The following is a 12,358-nucleotide window of genomic DNA, read 5'->3' as shown; positions in this document are numbered from 1 at the left end:
ATTTCATTTTTCTCAATTAAGTTATGATAATTAGGGTGTTTATTGTCATCTTCAGTGTTTCATTGAATACTGCATGTTGAATAGGACTGACAAGTTTCCTACATTATAGTTTTGCATCTAAAGCACCACAAACACTGAGATGTGTCTAAAGCATATACAGAGAATAAACTAATCATAATCAACTCGCCATTTTTTACAGAAACCATGATCCCGCTCATAACAACTTAAAATATAACCTGCATGCACAATAAACAAAAGTAAAATGTATTTACATCTCTCAACTGAAAAGTTTTTGCATGTTTTAATAAAAAAAATGTATATATATAACTAGCTGCAAGCATATTTCCAGTATGTTTTATTTGTTATTAAAGAAACGTACATTTCGCAACACGCATGCTCATAGTATAAGCGGCTTACTCAGTTCTCAGCACTTCAGATATGTCCGAAAGAGGCAGTTGTCAGTTTAATGTTCTGTTACTCGAGAACTATTGCAAACTTATCAGTGTACTGTTGATTTGACAACTGTTGCGTCCAGATCGTTCAGTCTGATTTGCAAACTAGTCAGAGCTGTTCATTGCACAGTAGTTAGCAAAAGCATACATCACCAGTTCTAGGATCACAGTTATTTGCTCGGAGTGTCAGGCACATATGATTGAAAAACTAGATCAGTGTTGACTCGAGTCACAAACTGTTCCAGCTGATTCAGTCTGATTTGGTGAACTGAAAAGAACCAGTTCAAAAGAATGATTTGTTCAGACATGACATCACTGTCAGTGACATACGGACCAAGGGCGATGTTTTGGTGGTGCAGGAAAAAAGTCCCCCGGAGACGTTTCCTCATGAGAGTGTGTTGACGTAACAGTCAGCAGAGACTGACCACTCGTAGAAAAATGAAACATTTTCAATATGGCATGCTTTTCAGTTAAAGCATAGTTCACCCAAATATTTACTCACCCTCATGCCATCCCAACTTTCTTTCTTCTGCTAAACACAAACAAAGATTTGTAGCACTGGGAAGTGTAATCGAAATTGAAATCATGATCATGCCTAGAGACTGCAATGGCTCACCCAAAATCAATTAGATTGTCTCAGAAGACATTGTTAAAACCACTGGAGTCGTATGGATTACTTTTATGATGCCTTTGTGCTTTTTGGAGCTTGAAAATTTGGTCACCATTCCCTTGCATTTTATGGACAAATGGACATCATATCGCCATTAAAATATCTTCAGATAAAATATCTGTTTGTGTTCTGCGGAAGAAAGTATATCTATCATTGATATCTGTAAACACCGGAATGGGCACATTTTAGTGAATAATTAAAGTAGTGGTAAGCATCATGAAAACGGGATTGAGGTTTGCATGTAAACATAGCCACTGAATGGAAAAACTGTTGACACAGACTTAAATAACATCAAAATATGAGCTATGACTCATTGAAACTGCAGACTAATACAAACATACAGGGGGGGGGACAGAAAGAAAGACAGAAGAGATTAACTGGTGAATGTTGACCTTGCCAGCTGGTGGTTGAAGGAGCTACTTACACACACACACACACACACACACACACACACACACTTCCGGATATAGGTCTCTGGAGTGCACGGGCTGTCAAGCTGGCACTATTATGTAGAGGAGGAGGGGCTGTATGGGGTGTAGAGTTTATATCCAGGCCTAAACATCCCCTTCATCAACCTAATACCCAAAAACAACACATGCAGTCCCACAAACTGGGATGTACTGCCATGCACCATTGGCTTGGCATGGACCATCACAAGCCTAAATCATGACTGAACTCTGAGCTCCATACGGTTAGTCTGGACTTCGCAACAGAACTACACACTGCATCAACAAATCTGCTAAAGCATTTGCTTGGACTTCATGCAGACAGCCACGACACAATGGAAGCACTCTGTAAAAATGTTTCATTGTTATAAAAAATATCTTTGTTTTTCTGTATCTACATTATATAGTGACAACAATTTCTATTACTTCTGAGTTTGCAGAGTTTCAACTCCATTTTCTTCATCAAAATACATTTAAAGGGGTCCAATAAAATGGAATGAACTAAGTTTGCACAACAAAGCCAGGAACAGCTAAATGTCTGACAAACATTCACACATTTTACTCTTTCATTGTTCGTTTTTCTGGTTTTGAAATAATAGTATCTTTACAGCTTTCTCCTTACCTCAGTGTGACTCTGGTGGCCAAGTTACTGATCAGTCATTAGGCATCACTGACGTGTGAACATGGATGATCATGTATTGATGTGTCCATCGGTCTGACATCAAAATGTTGCGGAAGTTTAAAATTAGTCATTTTATTTACTTAGCTCTCCTTGTGATTGTTTCAAGTGGAATATTTCAATGGATCTTCAGCAGTCCAGTTAACACCTCGGGATGGACGTTTGACAGGAAGTGGTCAACACTAGAACAACATTTATTAATGCTGAATTCCTTCACCAATTTTTAGGCTTCATAGCTTTATTGACACACACACACACACACACACACACATTACAATTTGAAATAATAGTTCATGTCTTACCTGCTGTTTGATACACAAAAATGTGAAGCTAGAAGATGTGAACATAAAAGAAGAATTTAAGCTCTTGACGGTGAATTCGACGACAGTAGGTCAAGTTCTTCAGCTGAAATCAGACTGTGTTTAACGAAATTTGAATTACTGCCCACAGTGGCCGAAGCTGGAAGTGATGTTGAACCAGGGACGTGCCATCCATATAAGCAGGGTAAGCAGTGCTTACCTAACAGAAGAGTGAAAAGAAAAATGACACTTTGAAATATTTGAATACAATTGTTAATATAAACTACTGTTTTGTTCAAATTCATCATCTTTCATCTCAGTTGAGCAGCACAGACAGTTATTCATTTATTCGCATTGGCACCACCCTCAGGTATAAGCACTTAGTTATGCTTTCTCTGACTTTGACTCAAAGAATTGTTTACCGCCCTTTCATTCATTCAACACTGAATCACACCCGCTACTACAAATGGCCAAGGTAAGCATGCTTACCAAAATGAGCAAGCCAATCAGAAGCTCCTTCCTTCAGTCATGCTATTTGATAAGCTAGATTTTTGTTTTGCATCAACACATTCAAGTTCACGTAACTAATGCGTTAAGCGCTAAAATGGATATAGTGTAAGCATAGATGACCTGCATGGATTTGGCAAAGTTAATTTCAATTAAAAATTGAGAATGAGAGGCTATCGAAACTTAAACAAGAGGGCGACTTCTACAGCAAGTGACGGAGATATTCATTCGCAAGGAGAGACGCATAGATTTTGTGTTCCAGTAAAGGTTAGTTAATATGTTTATTAAAATATGTGTTATTGATACTAGGTCATAGATACTAGGTCATTGTTTCTGGTTAGTCTGAGGCTATGAAGTGTTGATCTAGCACTCATGTCCTTCTTGTGTTATAGTCTGTTTTATAGTTCTAACGTTAGGGTGCAGTGTTTGTTTAAAAAAATATATTAAGGGATGACTGCCATGTTTATGTTACATTTGCCTTGTGCATTCAGGTTAAGATTGTTGTCTTTGGGGGCCTGGGTAGCTCAGTGAGTAAAGACGCTGACTACCACACCTGGAGTCGCAAGTTCGAATCCAGGGCGTGCTGAGTGACTCCAGTCAGGCTTCCTAAGCAACCAATTGGCCCAGTTGCTAGGGTGAGTAGAGTCAATTTGGGTTAACCTCCTCGTGGTCGCTATAATGTGGTTCTCGCTCTCGGTGGGGCACGTGGTGAGTTGTGTGTGGATGCCACAGAGAATAGTGTGAGCCTCCACACGCGCCAGGTCTCCGCGGTAATGCGTTCAACAAGCCACGTGATAAGATGCAAAGATTGATGGTCTCAGACACAGAGGCAACTAAGATTTGTCCTCCGCCACCCGGATTAAGGTGAGTCACTATGCCACCATGAGGAATTGGAGCGCATTGGGAATTGGGCATGCCAAATTAGGGAGAAAATGGCGCAAAAAAAAAAAAAAAAAAAAAGATTGTTGTCTTTGGTGGTCAGATTAATTAATTGCTGCTGTCCATTCCAGTGGTTCTGAACTGTGGGAAGAGTGACATAGTGAAACTAGTAACTTGCAATCTTTTCTTTTTGTTGTAAGTCAAAACAAGCTGTTCTGGCACTATGGTTCATTGTATGATTTAACATAAAATGTATGATTGGAAATAAACATGCTCAGCTCAATATATGACAATCTTTTATTTGTCTGATATGAGCAATATTACTGTCCTGAATTTAAAACAATTTGGTCATGAAGTTCACTACTGTGACACACCCATATAATGTGTTTTGGGCACAGCATTGATGCTTGCCCAGTCTCAAAGCCCATGGCGCATGCCTGTGTTGAATGTATGGGCATGTGTGAGCTCCAGTTTCCAGGTGAAATGTCCACAGAGTGGCGCCAAAAGTGAGTTGTTTTTAATTGTAAATGATATAATACAGTAATCAAGAATGCATATTTTATTAACTAGGATCGCTAATTCAAACCCAACCCTAAACCTAACCGTCAATAGAGTAAAAGGGAAAATGCAACCTCCGAATCGCACTCATCATTGACAATGTGAACGCAATTACCAGAAGCGGCACAGGAAAAGGTAAATACATTTGAATTGATGCAAAGATGTCTGATGGGAGATGCCACTTGTCAGTAACTTGATTTCAGAGTACTAGAACATTCAATAGCAACATGTCAAGTTCCCATGTGATCATGTTGCAACACCTGTAGCAGAAGTCCAATTGTTTATGAGGTCAGTGGTGGACCGTCATTCATTTAATTCATATTCAAAGTCAGTCAAGTCTAATTAGAAGATCAATGCATGCTCAGACGAAGAAAGGAAATTATACCGTTTGGAGGAAAGTTTTGTTGTAGCACCATAAATGCTTTTAGATTCTGAAGTGTGGATCGACTGGACACTTTACTATACCATAATCCCTCGGGAGCTGAAGAGACGTCCCATTCAAAATGCTGGATTTATAAGAACGGCAGTGAACCATGAGTCGGACAGCTCTTTTCAATTGTATATGGTATAAAAACTTCAGTGTAAACGGCCACTGCTGTGACTGGGTAACATCTTTGCATGTGGATAAGTGTAAACACCCCCGCCATTACGCGTGTGTGGGGTTGTTTTGAAAACTTGAGATGGTTAAAAAAAAATGACAACCGGAAGAATTCATCCATACATGTTTGAGCCAGAGTCTGATCCCGAATTTGAAGAAAATTAACCCCCTCCACAAACACCACGGATACTACAGTCTGTGACAGCGTGGTAAGTAATCACTGTAATTTACTTGTCTATTTGTGTAATAGGTAATACTTTTATTGTTGTTTAAACCAAGACGCGATACAACGGTGTGTATCTTGTTACATAGTTGGGGCATTTTCCAACGGAGTAACGCATGACAATACCAAATAAAGTGTAAATACATGGTGCTATCTGTGGTATTATAACTGTGAAAGGATACACTTACTGTGCAACATGTAAACGTATACAGTATACATTCAGTCTGTCGTTCGTCATATAATCATCTTTCATCATATATTCAGTGTAGTGACACACACAAATGTTGTTCATTACAATGGGTCATGTTTTCATTAAAAAGGAAAGAGATTGTCTAAATCTATTGATATCAATACTCTTTAGGTGCATCTGTGGCAATTGTGCCATCATGCCAACAGAATAAGAAAATATATGCTGCTTAGAGATCCCTGTGCATTAAAACTAATACATGAGCGTCTAAAGTCACTAGGATCAAATCAAATACTCAGTACATATCTAACAGTCTGTAACATACGAAGCAAAACATTAACATGGATACTCACACTTGTTTGTTGCGACATCACTGTCGGGTCCAATATAGTTGGCACTGCATCAACTTTTAATTTAAGTCTCTCTGCAAAGCCTGCTTCGAACTGTTTCTTGTTTGTGAAAGAATCATCGGTAAAATGAAACAAGCAAACAAACACGTTCTTATCAAAAGGATCCGGGACTTCATTAAAAATAAAGTCAGCCACTCTCTTAATGTTGGGATCCTTGTGAAGCAAATGCAAGAAATCTAGTTTCCCACAACCTGGCACTGCACAATTTCTTGACAGCTTCGTGGCCATCGTGACACCTCCTGTTGCTCCAAAAATAATCTCACTGCTCTACTCTAACCGCAAGACCGGTGGGCGGGCCTAAGCAGTGTCGACGATAAAATAGGCATTGATCTGTTTATGCACAGGCTGGCCTGTGCTGATGTAATACCTCACTATGACGTATTAGTGAGGAGGAAGTAGAGAACAAGCCATTCTGGCACCTTGGTTTCAATAAAGCCTTCGGTTCTGAAATTTAATGTTTTATAGTGCTATGAACTCTTATATGTCAAGATATCATGGTAAGTTTGATTTTCCAATTCATGACCCCAGATCAGAAAAAAATTTGGTTTAATTTGTAAGTTTTTAAAAAAATGACTCAATTTTGTTGCTAACATAAAAGCCATGTTCACTAGGTAAGAAATACTGTACTTGATTGCTTACAAACTGAAATCGCATTCACCACAAGGAGGCGTTGTTTATTGGTGAATTACACCATATACACAACCACAGATCACCCACACTATTGATTTTGTGGCAAATATTGATAACTATAAATGGTCTTGCATTGCACATTTATATTTCTGTATATCTAATTACTAATTAGTCATTTAGATAACACTTTAATCCAAAGCAACTTATTACCGGGGCTGTCCCACAATAGCCTTTTGAGCTTGTGTGCTTTGCTTAAGGGTAATGGTGATAGTTCATGTATTTTTCATGGCAGTCAGGTCAGGGCATGCTGTCACGCCTTTTATCAGGGCAAGTCGTCACGCTTTTTAAATGTAATAAATTTATACAATATATCAATTACAGTATTTGTTGATCAAAGCAATGTTTAGCTATTTTTATGTTTCCTTTTCCATTTTTGTTGTTAAATGATTGTTTTGTGTTTCAAATTTTGCTGAAAAGCCTTTATTAGGCTGTTTAATGCAGGCATAGATTTAAAGAGAGGCACAGATTTTGTTTTGAAGGTGTTGGTGGTTGGGTGATGGGGGTCATGAATTTTTGCATCACGAATATCAAGACGTTTTTTTAGGGTTACTCAATTTGACATGAACAATGTGTCTTGTCATAAAAATGTCCAAATGTCTGCTATTTTGGATCTAAAGGTGTCTTCTATTTTTTTTTTTTTTTTCAAAACAACAGCATATAGGCTTACTGTATGTCAGTAACACCACCTGACTTTGGACAAAAGATTTTAAACTAATAATAAACTAAACTGTTCCACTGCTTCTTTAAAAAAAAAATAAAAAAAAAAAAGATTATTCCAAAAGGCCACAAAAAAAAACAAAAAAAAAAAAAAACAAGAGGCTATCAGTGTCCAAACACACAACATTCCCATTATGCTGATACGGGATCTCTCTCTCTCGAACACATAGACATACTGTATTTATATGGCTCTATTGATATGAACACTGATAAATGATTTGACCCAGAAACCGTGCTGTGCCAATCTGTAGCATGTTTATGTTTTCACCACAGGTCAGAACAAACCCCAACCTGAGTGAGAGAAAGTAAGGAGGAAAGAAATGAAAGCCCTGAACTTTCCCTGATGGCAGAAAACACCAATCAGACAGACATTGAACTCTGGGAAACATCTGAACCTCTCCACATGAAACTGAAACAATCTGTGCTTGAGTGCCAACAACACAGAACTGAGCACAAATCCTCATGACTTTAAAGATGCTACAGAACCACATTTTCTGAATATCTACCATTCCTGCATTCCTTTGACACCCGAGTGCCACAGTTTCACAGCAATATTACTTACTGTATTACGACACAAAAACTGTGTGAATTGTAGTTTTAGATATGTGGCCTGTAACTGCTGAGCCAGCAGCAATTTTATCTATCATAAATGTTGTGCCTGAAAGCGTATGTCTGGAATCACAAAGTTTTTTTCTTTTTTTTTTTTGTGCTTTTTTAAATGCCATTATATTACTTTTAATTGTTTGACAGCAGTTATAGCTGTACTTAAACAGTAGCAGTTAATAGCATCTTCAGTTGTTTAATTAATGGATTCAGATTAATCTCAATGTCCGAGTCATATTTCACCCACTAGTAAAAAATAAAAATAATAATATTTTGAATGAAAGAAAATTATGCCTATTTTTTTTTAAGTCAAATGTAAGATGTTTTTAATTGTGACATTATTACCCCCACCCCTTCTCATTACTTTAATACAATAATGAAAATCATCTTGTCTGGACACAGTGTTTTGATTTTTGTTTTCTTTAACTTAATTTTTTTATTGTTATTTTTTATTATTAAAATCAGACTACATTTAGTTTAGTATATAAAATCTACCATGATACTTATTTAAAAATGTTTTATTTTAATAATTCAATATTTTTTATATATACACACACATTCTTTATAAATTTAATATGTATTTTTAATATATTTTTTATATTTCCTTTTTTTTGTGTGTGTGTAATACAGTAATAAAAATCGTCCTATTTGGACACAGTATTTATTTTTTTTATATTTCATTTTTTTTTTTTTTTAAATAATAATAATCAGAATACATTTAGTTTAGAATATCAAATTCTTCCATTATACAGACTAACAATTTTTTTTAAATATATATAAATTCTATCAATTTAATATATATATTTAATATACAATTTTTTGTGTAATACAGTAATAAAAAAATCATCCTGTCTGGACACAGTATTTCTTTTATTATTATTATTATTATATTTAAAATTATTTTTTTATTTTTTATTTTATTTTTATTTTTATGTGCTCATGTAACTGTCGTGAAAATTGTGTAATTGTAATAAATAAAAAAAATAAATAAAAATAAATAAAATAAAAAAAAAAAAAATCGCAATGGCCCTAAACCCCTTTTCATAATGGCTCTTTTTTTTATACAAAATATAACTTATTTTGTTTTGATTTTGAGGTGAAATATGACCCAGACATTTCTTTAAAGTTTTCATTATATTCACCCATTAACTTAATCAATATATGTCAATTTGTGTCTATTTATGGATCTATGTATACACATTCTGTTTTACAAAACAAAGAGTTTAAAGATCAATATTTCAAAAGAATTTGAAAATACACTAAAAAAGAAAGCTAAATACACAACCGGTCTGCAACAATGCCATTACATTTAACATTTACATTATATTATCTTCAAATGACTGCTATAGGATCACATAGGATTTCATCTGTTCTGAGTGAACGACTTTGAAGAAAAACAAAGCATTATGAGATTTGTTGAATGTATTCGGTCTGTCTGTCTGTAATGCTAATATAACCTTCAAACTTCAAGGATTTTCAAACTTTTTTTAAACTTTCAGGTAAGGCTTTAACAAGCCAACATTTTAAATTTGTCTCGACTAAACTTCCTTCTCTACTTCTGAAGTTAATCGCAAACAACAAAGTTCTCATCCCCTAGTGCACTAACAGTCGGCTCTATTGAAAGCTCTTGCGTTCAAACATTCCCAGTCCGTGGGATTGTTTTAAAGTCAAATACGGTGTTTACCGACTGTTGTGTGTGTGTGTGTGTGTGTGTGTGTGTGTACGTATACCATGTGATCCCTAACCTGAACTGAGCTCCAATGTTGTGCGTGTATACAACGATAAGCCACAGGTACTCACATGGAGCTGTGCAGATCATTTCAAAAAGAGTGGCTTGACTCACATGACCACAGCACATGAGTCAGGGAAGAGTAAACAGGTCAGTACACATAACCAGACACACACTTCCTGTTTTTCGGCTAGAGTTTTAAGCATGCACACACCCATGTTTAAGGAGGTAAACGGGAAATTCTAGGGAAATTCATAAGGCACCTTTGTGGGGAAAACAAAAGTCATGTGACTCCTAATTGAACTGAAATGTGTAAGAAAATAAGTCTGTGTAACTTTCAAGTTACAGTTGCCTCAAAAAGTATTTGGACACTGAAGCCACACATCAAAAAAAATTTAACAAAATAGCAAACCAAGCTGCATTTATTTTACAGAAAGACAGTATAAGACTTGCATCCAAATACTATTTGGGGCCACTGATATTTGAAGTTTAATACTTAATATGTGGTTATTTGAAGGTTGTGGTTAAACAGGTTAATTTCTTAGTTAAATAACCTTGACCTGTGAGGTATGATGGGAAATCACCTGTCGTCACAGGTTAGGCACCATTAGTTTTCCATGACACTTCACATTTATTACTCATTCATCATGATTTAATCTGTGTTTACTAGAGTTTTATGAATATAATGTAAAATTAATTCTTCCTCCTGTTTACTTTGTTCCTGTTTCCTTGAATTTTATTTCTCAGTTTCCTGGTTATCTCAGAAATAAAAACCCATTACACACTAGTGAAATCCTATTCTGTCCTCACTCAGTACATTTACATGCACTTTAAAAATGGTACTTCAGTCAGACTAAAACAACAACTCATCTTTTTAAAATGTAAACACTTTAGTTGACTGAAATTGTATCAGTCCGATTTTTACGAAGTCAGACTAACAGACCTAGATAATGTGTTTGCTGCTTGGTTTCATCCAGTATGTATACACATTAATCGGAATACAACTGGCCTCGGCGCTGTGCACATGCTCGAAAGACAGGATACACACAACCTGTATTTAACATCCTTCCTTAAAATATTCAATTAAGCATTGTGTCATAAATCCTTGACCAGACAGATAAAGACTGTAGCTGAACTACACAAAAACCCAACTCCATTATAACTGTGCATATAAATGTACTGACTGAATGCACTTTAATTCCCATCTTTATGTCTCTGTTCTGCCCAATAACACACACACACACACACACACACACACACACACACACACACACACACACACACACACACACACACACAACCACCATCCCATTCACAGCTCTATTCAGGCAGATCTCTATAGAGATGCTAGTCTTTGGGTTTTGTGATGTGTGGACGGCCCTATTCTCCGACTCATTTATTGCCTCTCTGTTGTCTTTGGAATAGAAAAAACCATGAGAGAAAGAGAGAGGGAGAGGTTATTTTATTTTTAAATAGCGTTTACAAGTGTGTGTGAAAACGTGTATGTATGTACATGTTACTAGTGCTTTGGCTAAAAAACAAAAACAAAAAAAAAAACTATTTTTTAACCGTATACTGTGGTGACATTTTATACTCCATTTATAACTATTTGTAAGGAATTTGCACTACAGCTAATTTCTCACACCACAGGACTATTGATGGCAAAAAAATTATTAAAGAAAAGGTAACTAGTCACTGCATCTAATATACACTTTCTCATATAACACATTCATATAAATCTTAACCTAAAATCTTTCTATTCTAATTTTTATTATTAGTTTTCCCTCATCTGTTATGCATGGTTCCTTGATCCTGCCATGGAATACATAAATAAAAAAAAATAAAAAAAGAAGGTAATTCGGACTTTTGTGACTATTCCTCACAATTGCGACTTTGATATTGTTGGGGCTTCATTCAGGACCGGGTTTGATTATTAGCAATAATTATTAATTATTAAAATCAATAGAACATTGCTTAGAATCAGCATTCAAATCAACAATCATCAAAGATAAATATTAATAGAATATTAATAAGAATTAATATTGCAGGGGCACCACCCTGGAATCAGGGACTAATAACCAGATAGTATAGCAGTCTCAATATAGGGAACAATGAAGGCTTGAAAACGAGCACTGACATCCCCTGCCAGCCCTTGGCACAGGTGCATGCAGAACAATGCCAAAACATTTCTCTTTAAAGTATAACAAAGTTTTTTGATGCAGTAATATGTAAGGAATAATTGACGACGCACCATTGAATTGTTGAAAAATAACTCAAACTCTGAAAATGAGATCTCTCGCTTCTGGGATTACCTTTTTTGTTGCAGCTCTCGTCAGAAATAACATCGCTTCAAAATCACCAAGATGCCCGTCACCATATTCCCCTTATAAACCCAAATACGTTTTTCATCCCCACTGAGATGCAGTAGTGCGCTGACATGTTTTTCTCTTTATGTTTGGGCCTTAAGTGTGTGCGTTATGCATATGTGTGTCCACGAGTGTGGGAGAGTGTGTGTGTCTGTGTGTGTGTGAGAAAAGGGGAGCACGTGGGTTTTTCTCACATATATCTCAGATAATTTAGAAAATGTTGTATTGATCATGTGTATCTTGCTTTAATACAGCTCAAGTCTTGGTTGCTAATTCTAAAACGTAATTTTAGAAGTAGCAAAGGATGTGCTGCTTTTCCGGTGAAACGGGTGTTAGCACGGTGCT

This window comes from Myxocyprinus asiaticus, chromosome 22 (genome assembly GCF_019703515.2).
Source record: "Myxocyprinus asiaticus isolate MX2 ecotype Aquarium Trade chromosome 22, UBuf_Myxa_2, whole genome shotgun sequence".
Classification (NCBI taxonomy): domain Eukaryota; kingdom Metazoa; phylum Chordata; class Actinopteri; order Cypriniformes; family Catostomidae; genus Myxocyprinus; species Myxocyprinus asiaticus.
This window is presented reverse-complemented; position numbering follows the sequence as displayed.